Source organism: Loxodonta africana, chromosome 12 (genome assembly GCF_030014295.1).
Source record: "Loxodonta africana isolate mLoxAfr1 chromosome 12, mLoxAfr1.hap2, whole genome shotgun sequence".
NCBI lineage: Eukaryota > Metazoa > Chordata > Mammalia > Proboscidea > Elephantidae > Loxodonta > Loxodonta africana.
Window position 1 is genome coordinate 86,441,318 of NC_087353.1, and position 17,472 is coordinate 86,458,789.

General features: G+C 40.7%; 1 protein-coding gene across 3 annotated transcripts in view; it reads left to right on the forward strand.

Moving 5' to 3' along the window:
- Positions 1-17,472, forward strand: part of ZNF646 (zinc finger protein 646) — a 40,597-nt gene that overhangs the window by 3,140 nt on the left and 19,985 nt on the right. For all 3 annotated transcript variants that reach the window (XM_023558971.2, XM_023558976.2, XM_023558970.2), the window contains one exon: positions 2,091-2,239. The gene's annotated coding sequence lies outside the window, so the exon portion shown is untranslated. The remainder of the gene's footprint in view (positions 1-2,090; positions 2,240-17,472) is intronic.

Consider the following 17,472-nt stretch of genomic DNA (forward strand, 5'->3'; position numbering starts at 1 on the left):
AGTAATTGAAATTTCTGGTACATCCCACTGTAGGTTGTATTCTTGTTCCAAATGTTTACTGTCCTTCCCTGCTGGTTCTCTCACTAGAGGATTATGCATTCATGCCCCACTCACAACAAGCTTGGCTATATGACTTCATTTGGCCAATGGACTGTGAGAATTGTCAAGCACCTCTTCCAAATAGAAGCTTTAAGTGCCATGAGTAGTCTTCCAGCTTTGCTTTTCTTTTTCCTCTGCCATGAGCCTGGACATTTCCAGATCAAGACTTCTCCTTCAGCCTGGAACCCAGAATGAAGATGATGAGAATTTGAGCTCTAGCCCACCTGCAAAATGATGCATAAGTGAGATAAAAGCCTCTTTTGCTGTGAGCCACTAATATTTGAGGGTTGTTCCCACATCATTATGTAGTCTAAATGAACTGTTTAAGAATTAATGCCCAGAAGTGGGGTGCTATACAATAAAAACTAAACCTAAACTTTGTGGCCAGGCAATGGATGATGAAGAAATTATCATTGGAAGTTGGAAAGACGGTGACCCATGTTACACAGTGGTGAAGCATTTGGTTAAACTGTAAGCTGGTGATAACTAAGAAGATAAATAATGTCCAAATGAGCTTGGGACTTTAGAGTAAAAAAAAAAAAAAAGATTGGGAAAGCAAATGTTAGTAGCATGCATTCGGTGCTTTGGATGCATTTGGCAAGTTACCATAAGAGAAGTGACTTAGAAACTAATTTGCCAGTTTTTAAGCAAGAATGGGAGAGAATATAGACACTTTAGGCAAGTGATCCACATTGTCAACCGGTAAAAAATATAATTGAGAAGGCCTTTAAGCAACAAACATCTTTGTGACAAGGGCCATATCAAGTGTGTGTCTGTTGTGTCTTTGTTAAAAAAAACACCCTGAATTGATCTAAGTGGTCCTCATTGAGTCTTTTCAGTTAGTGTGGTGTAATGGATTGCTTTTATATGGCCTTTCTCACCACGGTTTTGTAGCTCCCACCAAATGATTGGAGGGTTACGCAAATGAGGTGTTTGTGGCCTACCACAGGGATTGGATAGCTTGCTAATAATGTCAGTAAGGTGTATCACACCCTTGTGGGGGTGGAACCATGCAAATAAGGTATATGGAACCTGTCTTAGTCATCTAGTGCTGCTATAACAGAAATACCGCAAGTGGACGGCTTTAACAAAGAGAAGTTTATTCTCTCACAGTTGAGTAGACTGCAAGTCCAAATTCAGGGTGTCAGCTCCAGTGGAAGACTTTCTCTCTCTGTTGGCTCTGGAGGAATGTCCTTGTGATGCATCAGTCTTCCCATGGTCTGGGAGCATCTCAACGCAGGAACCTCAGGTCCAAAGGACGTGCTCTGCTCCCAGCACTGCTTTCTTGATGGTATGAGGTCCCCAGCTTTCTGCTTTCTTCCCTTTCCTTTTACCTCTTGAGAGATAAAATGAGGTACAGGCCACACCCCAGGGAAACTCCCTTTACATTGGATCGAGGATGTGACCTGGTAAGGGTGTTAAAATCCTACTCTAATCCTGTTTAACCAAAAATTGCAATAACAAAATGGAGAATACTGGGAGTCATGACCTAACCAAATTAAATGCACACATTTTGGGGTGGGGGACATAATTCAGTCCATGACAGAACCCCAGTGAGGGGATTGGTCAGTTTTCCCGTTCTGCTAGGCTTAAAATGAGCCATTCCAGAAGCAGGAAGGGAGGATCTCAACACCACCAAGAAAGAAAGGAGTGGAGCACATCCTTTGGACCGGGGTCTCTGTGCTGAGAAGTTCCTGGAACCAGGAGACTGAGCCAGCTGTAACACCAAAGATGACGAGAAGCTACAGCACAGAAATGGCAGCAGGAGACAGTGCGGTGGTCTTCCTGGTCCATGGAGCAAGAAAGCTGAGTGCCTTCAAAAGGAAGGTTGCTGGCAGAGTAGGTTACCGCTGGGCACTTGGTAGAGCTAGGTTTGCCAACTCCTGGAGGTAGAGCTGAGCGCCTTCGGGCCAAGGCTTACTGGCAGGGTAGGGTGCCTCTGGGTACTTTTTGGCAGAGCTAAAAGACCTTTGTAACACTTTTCCGAGCAGGGCAGAGGCCGAGGGCCAGGGGCCAAGGGCCAGAGAGAGACCTACCTGTGGACACAGCTGAGAAGAGTCTGTCCTGATCGAAGAACTGTATCCTGAGCGTTCCGGAGCCTGAACTGTAGCTTATTACTTCCCTAATAAGCCCCATAATCGTGAGTATTGTTTGTGAGTCCTCTGTGGCCATTGCACCAGATTATCAAACCCAGGAGAGAAGTAGAGAGTGCCATGGGTGGGTTGGTATCAAAGCTGGTAAAAAGGTTGGAGGGTGGAGGCATGTCTGACCTCCACCTTATAGGAATCAGCTTTGGGCTGTTGATCTTAATTCTCTTTCTTCCTTGTGAAGTTAGAGGTGGTTAGACACCCCTGCAGTGCCACTTTTACAGTTAGTCAAGTCAATTTAGAGAAAAAAGATTAAGAGTATTGTTCTAATGGAGTTAGTAGGCTCAATTTGCCTACAATTAGGTCTAAAGAAAGAGGCTAGTCTGAAAAGAATGGTGGGTATGGCTATTGGCCCGTGGAACTGATTGGAATCAAATAGATAAGAAGCTAAGTTTTTGTTTGTTTTAAGAGAATTGTACTGAAAACAAACAAACAAAAACCACCAGCTTGGGTTTTTCAAAGAGTGTGAGTGTTCCAGATTTAAAATGACCGTTGGCCCTCAAATTGCTACAGACAGAAAGGAGGCTTAGAAAGTTGTTCCACTCCTGAGGAAGGCATAGCCTCTAATATCCTCTTAAAAGGTGGTTGGCCATCTTTGTTGTCAGTGCTGCTATAACAGAAATACCACAAATAGGTGACTTTAACAAACAGAAATTTATTTTCTCACAGTTTAGGAGCCTAGAAGTTTGAATCCAGGGTGCCAGCTCTAGGGGAAGGCTTTCTCTCTCTGTTGGCTCTGGAGGAACGTGTCTGTTTGAGCTTCTGCTCCTGGGTGATCTTCATGTGGCTTGGCATCTCTCTTTCCCCATCTTTGCTTGCTAGCTTGCCTTGAATTTCTTTTATATCTCAAAAGAGATTGACTCAAAATATACCCTATACTAATCCTGTCTCATTAACATAACAAAGACAACCTGTTCCCAAATGGGATTATAACCACTGGCATAGAGGTGAGGATTTACAACACATATTTTGGGGAGATACAATTCAATCCATAACAGGGGCCAAGGAGAATAATAGAAAAGGAAGGGCCACTCTAAGAGCAGAACCAAGGACAGGGAGAATGACCTATTCCCTGGAAACAGAACTGAGGTCTAATCTAGAAACAGTCTCATTCCCAGGAGTAAAGTAAGGGGCCCTCTCACCATTTGCCCAGAAGGATGTTAGAATTACTATGGACCAGTGACTGCTCAGTGTCCCTCATTCTTCCTTCTGAATAGAGTGTTTACTGCTGTTTTCCTGTCACTGTTGTACTTTATATATTGGGTGTGTGGAGGGTCACTACGAGTCAGAGCTGACTCAGTGGCAATGGGTTTGGTTTTTTTTGTTTTGAGGGGGTATAAAGGGGTGCATCTTTTGTTGTTGTTCATAACTGTCTAGGTCAAGAGACACCATATCTGGATGTGATGTAGATATCACAGATCCTGGACTTGAACCTGATGCCATAATTAGATGGGTCGTTTAGGTTGTCTCTCTCGGGGAGGGGATGCATTTATTTTGCATGTAGAAGGAAGAAAAGGAAATGCAGTATTTGTGACAAAAAAGGACAGACTGGGGAAGATTCTGTAATTGTTTAAAAACATTTGCTGGCCCTCCTTATGAGGCCCATCATATGGGAGGATTATAGATCAACATACCACTGACATCAAGTGTGGGCATATGGCTTGCTTTAGCCAATGGATTTACCACTTCCAATTAGAAGCTTTAAAAGCCATTGTGGGGCCTGCCACCTTTCTTCTCTTCTCTCTCTGCCTCAGGATGGGCAAGACTGAGGTTGTTCCTTCAGAGTGGATGCTTGAATGAATCCTGAAATGAAGAGACATAGAGCAGAGCCTCAGTTGTCCCATGGAGAACATTGAATATGAATGAGAAGTAAACATCTGTTATTGTGAATCACTGAGATTTTTGTGTTGTTGTTATTGCAGCATAACTGGGTCCTAGCTGACAGATGAAAGTTCCTTCCATACTGCAGAGTCTGCTTATTCAGTTCTCCTTTCCCATTACTATGACAATTGGCGTACTATAATGAGTTGTGGTGACGTTATGAGGTCTGAGCCTGCAATGAACTCTGCTCACTGCCATGATTGAATTTTGTCCCCCCAAAATTATCTGTCAACTTGGCTAGGTTATAACTCCCAGTATGGTATGATTGTCTACCACTTTGTCATCTGATGTGATTTGATTTCCCTATGTGTTGTAAATCCTATCACTATGATGTTAATGAGATGAATTAGCGGCAGTTATATTGATGAGATCAACAAGATTAAATAGTGTCTTAAGCCAATCTCTTTTGAGATATAAAAGATAGAAGTGAGCAGAGAGACAGGGCGACCTCATACCACCAAGAAAGCAGTGCCAGGACCAGGGTGCATCCTTTGGACTCAGGGTCTCTGTGCCTCAGAAGCCCCTCGACCAGGGGAAGATTGATGACAAGGACTCTCCTCCAGAAAGTCTTCCCCTGGAGCTGATGCCCTGAATTTGGACTTGTAGCCTACTAGACTGTGAGAGAATAAATTTCTCTTTGTTAAAGCCATACACTTGTGGTATTTCTGTTACAGCAGCATTAGATGACTAAGACACCTACTACTCAGAGATGTTTACCCTCAGATCCTATCTAGTGAGCCTTCTTCATTCTTGCTAGCTTTTGACAACTGGTGACAGCTGTTCATGAGAACTAGAAAAACATCCAGGAGAGATGGGGCCCAATTTAACATCAACTTGGTGCCTAGTAAATGTCAATCTCACATACATCCTAAGACCACAATGGCACCATTACAACAGAGCTGCTCAAATGGAAACAAGAGGCAGGAAGGTAAAGCCCAAACTCACCATAATTCCATAGATGCCCACCCTTCCAAGTAGCTGCAACATAATGGATGGTGAGTGAAAATTCTGTATTGGTTTGTGAATGAGTACAGTTGTATGAAACAGAGACCCAAACTAACCATGGCTTAAACAAGATGGAAGTTTATCGCTTTCTTATATAAAAGTCCAAGATAATGTGGTAGGTCTTTGCATGAAGTCATCAAAACCCAGGTTCTTTTTATATTGTTGTTGTTCCATCCCTAGGGAGTTGCCCTCACCACAGGGTCCAAGCTGGTCCACCCCCACTGCCACAGTCAACCCTGGTGAAGGCAGAAAAGTGAAAGAGTTGGATGGCATGCCCTTTCTCCTAAACTGCATGACCCAGAAATTGTACATTTGTTTCTGCTCTAATCCAGCTAACCAGAAAGTGTCACATGGCCACATTCAGTTAAAAGAGAGACTGAGAAATATAGTCTTTAGTCTGGGCAGCTGTTTGCCCAGCTAAACATTGTATTACTCTTGAAGAAGGAGAGAAGGAATATTAGGGGGCCACCAGCAGTTGCTCCCAGAAACTGAATGTTAACCCATCCTCAGCTGTATTAGTTTCTTATTACTGCTATAACAAATTACCACAAACTTAGTGGCTTCAAACTGTAATGTGGAGAGGAGAAGTAAACAAATATCTACGATATTCCAAATCATGACATGTATTATAAAGAAAATAAAGCAGATGATGTGACAAAGAATGACTGGGGAGTGGAAGATGGCTGTTCTGATAGGTGGTCAGAAATGGCCTCTTAGGGAAGGTGACTAACATGGAGGGTGGAACTGATAACCCAGAGGGCTAAACTAAGAGCTCAGAGGGCAGAACAGAGCCACAGAGGATTATTTCCTTCTGAAAACCTAAGGGGATTTGCCCACCTGGATTTTGAAATTGCTTTGGAGTGGCCATTCCATTTAACCTCCCATTTTCCCCCTTTTTGAACCAGATGTGTGTAACTATTATCCTATGCCTGTTTGACCATTGTATGCTGGGAGTAGGTAACTTGTTGCTTTGGTTTCACAGGTTCGCAGATAAGAGAGGAATTGTGCCCTAGGATGATTTAGATGATGGGATAATTTAGATGATGAGATTTGAGACTTTTGAACTGATGAGCTTTTTCTGAACTTTGATTTGATCCTGTAATGGGATGAGACCTTTAGGGATCTTGAGGGGGTAGCAAATGTATTTCACCTGTGGGATAGATGTGAATCCTTGAGGGCTAGAAGGCAAACTGAATAATGGTCCCCCAAGATTCCATGCCCTAATCCCTATGAATATACTATCATACACGACAAAGGGGATTTTTTAGATTTTAATTGAGGTTACTAATCAGTTGACCTTAAAATAGGCAGATTATCCTGGATTATTCAGGTGGGCCCAATGTAATCATACGAGCTCTTAAAAGCACAGAAGCTTCTCCAGCTAGCAGCAGAAAAGGAAGGCAGAAGGAGAATTCAGAGAGCTTAAAATCAGGAGAACTCAATGTGTCATTGCTAGTTTTGAAGATGAAGGGGCTACAAGCCAAGGAATGTAGATGGCCTATAGAAGCTGAGAATAACCTCTGGTTTACAGCCAGCAAGGAAACGGGCACCTCAGTCCTAAACCACATGAAACTGAATTCTGCCAATGATGTGAATGAGCCTGGTAGAAGATTCTATCCCATAGCCTCTAGTTAAGAGCCCAGGCTGGCCAACACCTTGCCTTCAACTTTGTAAGACTGTAAGCGGAGTACCCAGTTGAGTGCTCCTGGACTTCTGAGCTACAGAGCTGAGGTAATAAATGGATGTTTTTTTAAGTTGCTAAGTTTGTTGTAATTTGTCACGCAGCAATAGAAAACTAATGCAATGACATTTGAGCTAAGACCTGAATGATAAGAAAGAGCATCAGTGACACATCTAGGGCAGTGGGTTCCAGCCCAAAGGAAGAGCAAATGCAAAAGCTCTGAGGCTGGGAAGGATTCGGGAGTGTTGGAGAAACAAACAGAAGGCTAGTATGGCCAGAGCCTGCTGAGTGAAGCAGTAGGAGAAGGACATGAGGTCAGAGCTTGGGCAGGGGCTGAAAGGAGGGCAAGCTCCAGTGGGAAGGATTTCTGTTGAGAATGGGGTATAAGTAAGTAATCGAGAACTGATCTCTGAATCTCTACTGCTGAGTCTAGAATGACTGCTCCACCTACCAAGCCTGTTGTTAGGACCACTGCCTCAGCCCTGGTCCTAGAAAATTCCCCTGTGAGGAGCCCCAGTTAATTTGGCTGGGGAGGGAATGATGACTGCAGCCCACAGCATAGACTGAGGGGTCATGTCAGCTATTTTCCCAGCAGTGGAGCCTGAGATTTTACATTTCCCAGATGCATTTACTACCTGGGACTACCTGAGACAGACCTATAGGGAGTTGAGGAGGTAAGGGAAGTGGGGCAGAAAAAAGGCAAAGGTCAGAAGTCAGACCGTCTGGGTGTTATCAGAAAACTAGAAAAATTAGTAAAATATTTTGTTGTTAGGTGCTGTCGAGTCGGTTCCATCTCATAGTGACCCTATGCACAACAGAACGAAACACTGCCAGGTCCTGTGCCATCTTTACAATTGTTGTTATGCTTGACCCCATTCTTGCAGCCACTGTGTCAATCCATCTCATTGAGGGTCTTCCTCTTTTTCCCTGACCCTCTACATTACCAAGCATGATGTCCTTCTCCAGGGACTGATCCCTTCTGATAACAAGTCCAAATTATGTGAGACGTAGTCTCCCCATCCTTGCTTCTAAGGAACATTCTGGTTGTACTTCTTCCAAGACATATTTTTCATTCTTTTGGCAGTCAGTGGTATAGTCAATATTCTTTGCCAACACCACAGTTCAAAGGTATCAATTCTTCTTCGGTTTTCCTTACTCATTGTTCAGCTTTCGCATGGTAAGATATAGAAGCGGGCAGTTCATTTAATAAGATACAAAAATTGCTCTTAATTCCTACTAAGAGAGAATGCAACTATTGGATTATCAAGTATTTAAACTCTTGACAATGCACTCTGATGACTGGGCTCTAATGTAAGCAGATATGCTACATCATTGCTACTGGGAATACAAACTGATACAAAGAAATCACAAGAAAAGAACACCACAGGTCAATATTTCTTATGAATATAGATGCCAAAGTCCTCAACAAAATACTAGCAAACCACATCTAGTAATAAATAAAAAGAATTATATAGCATGATCATGTGGAATTTATCCCATGAATGCAAGATTGGTTTAATATCCAAAAATCAATTAATATCATACAGCATATTAATAAAGAACAAAAACCATATGATCATCTCAACAGACGCAGAAAGCACATTTGACAAAATCTAATATGCTTTCATAATAAAAACACCCAAGAAACTAGGAATAAAAGGGAACTTCCTCAACTTGATACTTATCAAAGGGTATCTATGAAAAACGCACAGCTAACGTCACACTTAATTGTGAAAGAGAGCTTTTTCCGTAAAATCAGGAACAAGACAAGGATTTCTGCTCTTACCACTTCTATTTAACATTGTACTGAAGGTTCTAGAAAGGGTAATTAAGCAAGAAGAAGAAATGAAAGACATCTAGATTGGAAAGGAAGAAATAAACTATATTGGCAGATGACATGATCTTGTATATAGAAAATCCTACGGAATCTACAAAAAAAAAAAACTATCAAAGCTAATAAATGAGTTCAGCAAGGTTGCAGAATATGAGATCAATGTACAAAAATCTATTGTATTTCTAATCACTAACAATAATCCAAAAATGAAATAAAGAACAAAATTCCATTTACAATGGCAACAAAAAGAATGAAATAGTTAGATATAAATTTAACAAAAAATGTGTAAGACTTATACACTGAAACTATAAAACATGGATGAAAGAAATTAAAGAAGATCTAAATAAATGAAGATCTAATATTGTTAAGATGGGTATATTCCACAAATTGACCTACAAATTCAGTAAAATCCCTACCAAAATCCCAGCTGGCTTTTTTTGCATAAATTGAGAAGCTGGTCCCAAAATTCATATGGGAGTGGAAAGTGTCTTAGTCATCTAGTGCTGCCATAACAGAAATACCACAAGTGAATGGCTTTAACAAAGAGAAATTTATTTCCTCACAGTCTAGTAGGCTAGAAGTCCAAATTCAGGGCATCAGCTCCAAGGGAAAGCTTTCTCTTCCTGTTGGCTCTGGAGTTAGGTCCTTGTCAGCAATCTTCCCGTGGTCGAGGAGCTTCTTCCTGCAGGAACCCGAGGTCCAAAAGACATGCCTGCTCCAGGTGCTTCTTTCCTGGTGGTATGAGGTTCCCAATTCTCTGCTTGCTTCCCTTTCATCTCTTGTAAAATAAAAGGTGGTGCAGGCCACATCCCAGGGAAACTCCCTTTACACTGGATAAGGGATGTGACCTTAGTGAGGGTGTTACAATCCCACCCTAATCCTTTTTAACATAAAATTATAATCACAAAATGGAAGACAACCATAGAATACTGGGAATCATGGCCCAGCCAAACAGATACACTTTTGGAGGGACATAATTCAATCCATGACAGAAGGGATCCACAATAACCAAAATAATCTTGAAATAGAAGAACAAGTTGGAGAATTCACATTTCCTTATTTCAAATTTACTACAAAGCCACGGTAATTGAGACAGTGTGGTACTGGCCTAAGGATAGATATATATTCATAGAATAAAATTTGAGAGTCCAGAAATAAATCCTCACATTTATAGTCAATTTATTTTTTTACAAGGGTACCAATTCAATGGAGGAAAAGAACAGTCTTGTCAACAAATGATGCTGGGACAACTGGATACCCACATGCAAAACAATGAATTTGGACCCCTACCTCACATCATATATAAAAATTAACTCAAAATGGATCAAAGACTTAAATGTAATAGTTAAGACTACAAAACTCTTATAAGACAACCTAGCTGTAAATCTTCAGGACCTTGTTTTTGGCAATGGGTCCTTAGATACGGCACCAAAAGCACCAGCAACAAAAGAAAAAGGTAGCTAAATTGGACATTGTCAAACTTAAAAAAAAAATTTGTGCTTCAAAGAACACCATCAAGAGTATGAAAAAACAACCCACACAATGGGAGAAAATTTTTGCAAATCATAAGGAACTTGTATCTACACCTACTCCTCACTTATCAACTATCTCATTATCTGACATTTCACATTTATGACAATAGTAAAAAATCTACTATCTGACTATTTTGTCCATTAATGACTGTCATCTGGCAGTAATATTTTTACGACCAGTGGGATATGTAGCTCCCACCTACGTTTTCTCAGGTACAGAGGGACATATATGTCCTACATAATATTTTGTGATCTGATGTGGTCATCTTCCATTTTTACATAATGCCAATTTTCACATAATGACCTGGTCATTGGAACCTAACCATGTCTATAAGTGAGGAGTGGGTGTAGAATACATGAAGAACTCTTACAACTCAATAGTAAAAAGACAAATAGCACAATTAAAAATGGCCAAAGGATCTGAATAGATATTTCCCCCAAAAAATATGCAAATGGCCAATAAGCAATGAAAGGATGCTTAACATCATTTGCCATGAGGCAAATGCAAATCAAAACCACAATAAGATAATAAAAAAGACAGATAATAACAAGTGGGGGTGATGGTAGGGAGTAATTGGAACACTCATATTCTGTTGATGGGAATGTAAAATGTTGCAGCCACTTTGGAAAATAATCTGGCAGTTCCTCGAAAGGTTAAGCATAGAGTCATGTTGTTAGGTGCTATCAAGTTAATTTTGACTCATAGAGACCCCACCTGTGTGACACTGTAGAACTGCCATATACAGCTTTCCTGGCTATAATCTTTATGGAAGCAGATGGCACTGTCTTTCTTCCGCAGAGCCACCAGGTGGGTTCGAACCACCAACGTTTTGGTTAGCAGCTGGGTACTTAGCTGTTGCGCCACCAGGGCCCTTAGAGTCACTGTATGACCCAACAATTCCACTCCAAGATATACACATAAGAAAACTGAAAACATATGTTCACTTAAAAACTTGTGCATGAATGGTCATGGCAGCATTGTTCATATTAGCCAAAAAATGGAGACAATCAAAATGTCCATCAGCAGATGAATGGAAAAACAATATGTGGTATATTCATATAATGGAATATTATTTGACCATAAAAAGGAATGAAGTACTGATTCATGCTACAAAAGGATGAACCTTGAAAAGCTTATGCTAAGTGAAATAACCCAGTCACAAAAAACCACATATTGTATGGTTCCATTTATATGAAATTTCCTAATAGGTAAATTTAATGAGACAGAAAGTAGATTAGTGGTTGCCTAGGGCTGGGGGGAAGGGGCAGGGAGAACAGGTAGTAATAGCTAGTAGATATGGGATTTCCCTGAGGGGGAATGAAAATATTCTAAAATCTGTTTGCTATGGTTGCACAACCCTGTGAATATGCTAAAAACCACTGAATTGCACCCTTTGAAACAGGTGAATTTTATGGTATGAGAGTTATATTTCACTAAAGCTGTTAAAATAATTTTGCTTTAAAGTCAGAATGTCTGGGTCCTCAGGGACTGGATTAGGATATCAGAGAAAGGGGACCAAGGGATAGACTGTCTGAGACTGGAAAGGAAGCACGGGTTGTGGATCCCTTCTGAACATCCTTGGGACCCACTTCATCTGTTGACTAGTATATATAGCATCTTTGTACAATTTTTAAAAAGCACTTCTCCCACTCCCAGAATAAACCATCTTGCTCAAGGTCATAAAACAAGTCGGTAGTAAATAAAGACCCCTGCTTCCAATCCCCAAGTCCAGTCTCTGTTTCTTTCCTGTACCCCATCAGACTTTGGTCCCAGTCTGGACAGGCAGAAGGCCAGAGGTCAATGCTTGCCCTGCTCTGGGTATAGGGTTGGGCAGCGAGTATCCTTGGTCAAACCGGTGCCCTCCTCTGAGCCATGATTACCTTGAGCACAGGGTATGCTGGGAATTTCCTACTTTCTTACTAGCCGTTGTTCTGCTATTCAGAACAGGGGTGACTACCCCTCCTACAGCTAATATCTGAGGGTATGGGCCTAACAACCCTGAATGAAGGCCCCTGCCATCAAGGGGACATCTGCTACTTCTGCTCCTGGGCTCTGGCCACCTGCTGCGATGTCTGCCATGACTGGTATGTATGCCTGGAGATGGTCAAGACCTGAGGCTACCAATTTGGTGACCCCCAAGTCTTGAGGAAAGAAGACCACAGAAGGGAGGATCTAATTCACTCTGACTTTTGGCTTAGTTTCATGTTATAAATGAGGAAGGCCCTAGTGGCTGGCTGGAATTTAGAACCCAGAATCAATTCTTGAGTATCCTTCGAGAAATATTCTATGGAAATTTGAGCACTTGAGTATAATTTGGTGGACATGGAAGCATACTAATCACACAGCTTTGCACCTTGGGTTTTTTTTTTTTTCTTGACCTATTTTGGATATCTTTCAATAACATAATTTTTTTGAACAGCTGCATAGTATTTCACCCAGTGGCTAGTTTCCTTTAATTAGTCCTTTGCCAATAAACATTGAGGGTGTTCTTAGTCCTTTTGTTATCACGAAGTGTGCTGCCTTTAACCTTCTTCTATCTTCCTTCTTGCCACAGAAGTGAAGGAAAAAATCTGAGGCATAAATTCCTTGATGTGTATATGCTGGGTCAAAGGCAACATGCATTCACCTTTTTTTTTTTTTGCAAAAATTATGATAATGCTGCTATAGTCAAAGTTGTATTCTCTTTCAATTTTGTTGGAAAAATTATACTTGATTCATTCTTTGTTCCAAGAATTAACACATCACAATTTAGCCTAAGGAGCCCTAGCGGTGCAATGGTTCAGTGCTTGGCAACTAACCCCAAGTTCGGCTGTTTGAACCCACCAGCAGTCCCACTGGAGAAAAGACCTGGTGATATGCTCCCGTAAAGATTCACAGCTTAGGAAACTCTGTGAGGCAGTTCTACTCTGTCTTATAGGGTTGCTCTGAGTAGGAATCGGCTCCATGGTACACAACAATTTTAACCTAAATTTTGTTAACTACAAGCTTATGTAAACTTATTATTTTTATTAGATTTTTATTTCACTTTAAAGACCCAATCAATCCTTTTACTTCCATTATTTGCCATGATTAAAAAAAATTTATTGCATATAAAAGTTTGTTATTTTAACCACTTTTAAGTGTACAGTTAAATGACATTGACCACATTGTGCTACCCTCACCCCATCCATTTCCAAAATTTTTTCGTCACCCAAAACAGAAAGTCAGTACCGCTTCAGCAATAAATTCTGTGCGCTCTTCCTTCCAGGCCCTCATAACCACTAATAAACTTTTGTCTCTATGCATTTGCCTATTCTGGATATTTTATATAAGTGAAATCATACAATACTTGTCGTTTTTTCTCAGCATAATGTTTTCAGGGTTTATCCGTGTCGTAGCATGTACCAGAATTTCATTTCTCTTTCTGGCTGAGTAATATTCCATTGTGTGGATATACCACACTTTGTTGATCCATTCATCTGTTGATGGGCCCTTGGGTTGTTTCCACCTTTTCGCCTTTGTTAAATAGTGCTGTGATGAACACTAGCGTACAAGTATTTGCTTGAGTCCTTGCTTTCAAGTCTCTTGGGTATATACATAGGAGTTGAATTGTTGGGTCATATGGTAAATCTATGTTTAACTTTTTGAGGAACCACCAAACTATCTTCCGTAGCAGCTGCACCATTCTACATTCTTACCAGCAATGCATGAGAGTTCCAATTTCTCCACATTCTCGCCAACACTTGTTTAGTTCTGTTTTTCTGGTAATAGTCATCCTAGTGGGTATGAGGTGTTATCTCATTGTGGTTTTGATTTGCATCTTCCTAATGGGATACACACGGAATCAAATAGACTACATCCGTGGAAAGAAACAATGGAGAAGCTCAATATCATTAGTCAGAAAAAGGCCAGGGGCTGAATGTGGAACAGACCATCAATTGTTCACATGGAAGTTCAGGCTGAAGCTGAAGAAAATTAAAACAAGTTCACGAGAGCCAAAATACAACCTTGAGTATATCCCACCTGAATTTAGAGACCATCTCAGGAATAGATTTGATGCCTTGAACATTAATGACCAAAGACCAGACAAGTTGTGGGATGACATCAAAGACATCATACACGGAGAAAGCAAAAGGTCATTAAAAAGACCAGAATGGATGGTCACAAGAGACTGTGAAACTGGCTATTGAACGTAGAGCAGCTAAGGCAAATGGAAGACATGATGAAGTAAAAGAGCTAAACAGAAGATTTCAAAGGGCAGCTCAAGACGACAAAGTATTATAATCCATGACAAGTACCATCAGCCATTTCAGGAGGCAGCATATGATCGAGAACTGATGGTACTTGTCATGGATTGAACTGTATCCTCCCAAAAACATGTGTATCAATTTGGCTGGGCCATGATTCCCAGTATTGTGTGGTCATCCTCCATTTTGTGATTGTAATTTTATATTAAAGAGGATTAGGGTGGGACTGTAACACCCTTAACTAAGGTCACAGCCCTCATCCAAGGTAAAGGGAGTTTCCCCAGGGTGTGGCCTGCACCACCTTTTATCTTACAAGAGATGAAAGGGAAGCAAGCAGAGAGTTGGGGACCTCATACCACCAAGAAAGCAGCACTGGGAGCAGAGCACATCCTTTGGACCTGGGGTCCCTGCACCTGAGAAGCATCTCAACCAGGGAAAGATTGATGACAAAGAATCTTCCTCCAGAGCCAACAAAGAGAAAGCCTTCCCCTGGAGCTGACATGCTGAGTTTGGACTTCAACCTACTACACTGTGAGAGAATAAATTTCCCTTTGTTAAAGCCATCTCCTTGTGGTATTTCTGTAATAGCAGCACTAGATGACTAAGACAATACTGAAGGAAGAAGTCCACGCTGCAGCGAAGGCAGTGGTGAAAAACAAAGCTCCAGGAATTGACAGAATATCAATTGAGGTTTCCATGAACAGATGCAGTGCTGGAGGTGCTCACCAGTTTATGTCAAGAAATTTGGAAGACAGCTACCTGGCGAACCGACAGGAAGAGATCCATATTTGTTCCTATTCCAAAGACAGGTGATCCAACAGAATGTGGAAATTATCAAACAATGTCACTGATATCACATGGGAGTAAAATTTGCTGAATTCAACAGCAGTTGCTGCAGTACATCTCCAGAGAACTGCCAAAAATTCAAGCCAGAAGAAGTGGAATAAGGAATATCAAATATCATTGCTGATGTCCGATGGATCTTGGCTGAAAGCAGAGAATACCAGATGATGTTTACCTGTGTTTTATTGACTATGCAAAAGCATTTGACTGTGTGGATTGTAATAAATTATGGATAACAGTGTGAAAAATGGGAATTCCAGAACATTTAATTGTGCTCATGAGGAACATGTACATAGACCAAGAGGCAGTAGTTGGAACAGAACAAGGGGATACTGCGTGGTTTAAAGTCAGGGAAGATGTGCGTCAGGGTTGTATCCTTTTACCATACGTATTCAACCTGTATGCTGAGCAAATAATCTGAGCAGCTGGGCTATATGAAGAACAGGGCATCAGGATAGGAGGAAGATTCATTAACAACCTGCAATATGCAGATGACACAACCTTGCTTGCTAAAGGTGAAGAGGACTTGAAGCACTCACTAATGAAGATCAAAGACTACAGGCTTCAGTATGAATTACGCCTCAACATAAAGAAAACAAAAATCCTCATAACTGGACCAATAAGCAACATCATGATAAACAGAAAAAATATTGAAGTTGTTCAATGATTTCATTTTACTTGGATCCACAATCAGTGTCCATGGAAGCAGCAGTCAAGAGATCAGAGGACGTACTGTATTGGGCAAATCTGCTGGAAAAGACCTCTTTAAAGTGTTGGATGGCAAAAATGTCACTTGGAGGACTAAGGTGGGCCTGGTCCCAGCTATGGTATTTTCAGTCACCTCATATGCATGTGAAAGCTGGACATCATGCTTGGTAGAGGGTCAGCAAAAAACAGAAAAAACAGTGGCTGCCAACGATGGGCTCAAAGATAGCAAAGATTGTGAGGATGGTGCAGGACCGGGCAGTGTTTCGTTCTGTTGTACGTTAGGGTCACTGTGAGTTGGAACTGACTTGATGGCACCTAACAACAATGACTAACAGCCTTGAGGTTCTTTTCATGTGCTCATTAGCCATTTGTATATCTTCTTTGGAGAATGTGCATTTAACTTTTTGATAAGTATGATCAAACCATCCTCCCAAGAGGCTGTACTAATTTATACTAAAGGTTGGGGCTCATTCTTGTTTTTCTATTTGGGTCTTTGAAAAATTACTTAATATGTGAACATATTCTTGATGAGCAAAATTCAAATAGAGGATACAGAGGAAAATATAACTGTCTTCCTGCCATTACCCTCCAAGCCTGGTCCCTTGCTCAGGCATCTTTTTCAATGATTTTGGAATTAATCCTATCTGTCTTTCTATGAACGTACTTATGCTGGCTTATAGTTTGGGGAGTTATTCTTTGTATAAGAAATACACTTGCTCTACAATTGTATGCTTTCACTTGATAATGTATTTTAGAATTTATGTCCAAGCTTCTGAAAAAGTTGTATAGCCTTCCAAAGTATGGATATAGCTGGAAAGTTAAACAGTCTACCCTTTCCCACTAATTTAAACCATCATACTTCTTATCCAGTAAACTTAATTCACAGAAATATTCAGGGCTATATCTGAACCCTCTCTCCCACTCTATTGATTAATTTGCATATTCCTGTGCCAGTCATATCCTGCTTTTACTCCTGTTTTGGTGCTTGATTCTCTAGTATATCGGCTACTTCACTGTTTTTAAAAAATGTATTGATTCCAAACTTTAGATTTTTAAGCTCTGTTAAAAAATCCTTTTGGATGGCAGTGAATTTAAGCATTAAACTGAAGAGAATCAACACTTTTTAAACAATGAGTCTTTCCATTCACATACATTCCATTTAGTTAGGTCTTCTACATTATCCTTTAGGACAGAAATATTTTCTTCATATAGATCTTGTGTGTTCATTGTAAGGTTTTTCTTTGTAGTTTGTGGGTTTGGTTATTATTGTGAATGGAGCCCTTTTCCCCCTCAAGCATATTTTCTAATTTGTTATTGCAGTATATAAGAAAGATAATTTTTGGCTTTATTATCTGTAAAAGGTAAAAATAGTACTCAGTAAAAGGCTTCCACGGTCAAATAAATACGGGCTGTTGTTTTTAGGTGCCATCGAGTCAATTTTGACTCATAGTGACTCTGCGACAGAGCAGAACTGCCCCAAAGGGTTTTTTAGGCTGTAATCATTACAGGAGCAGA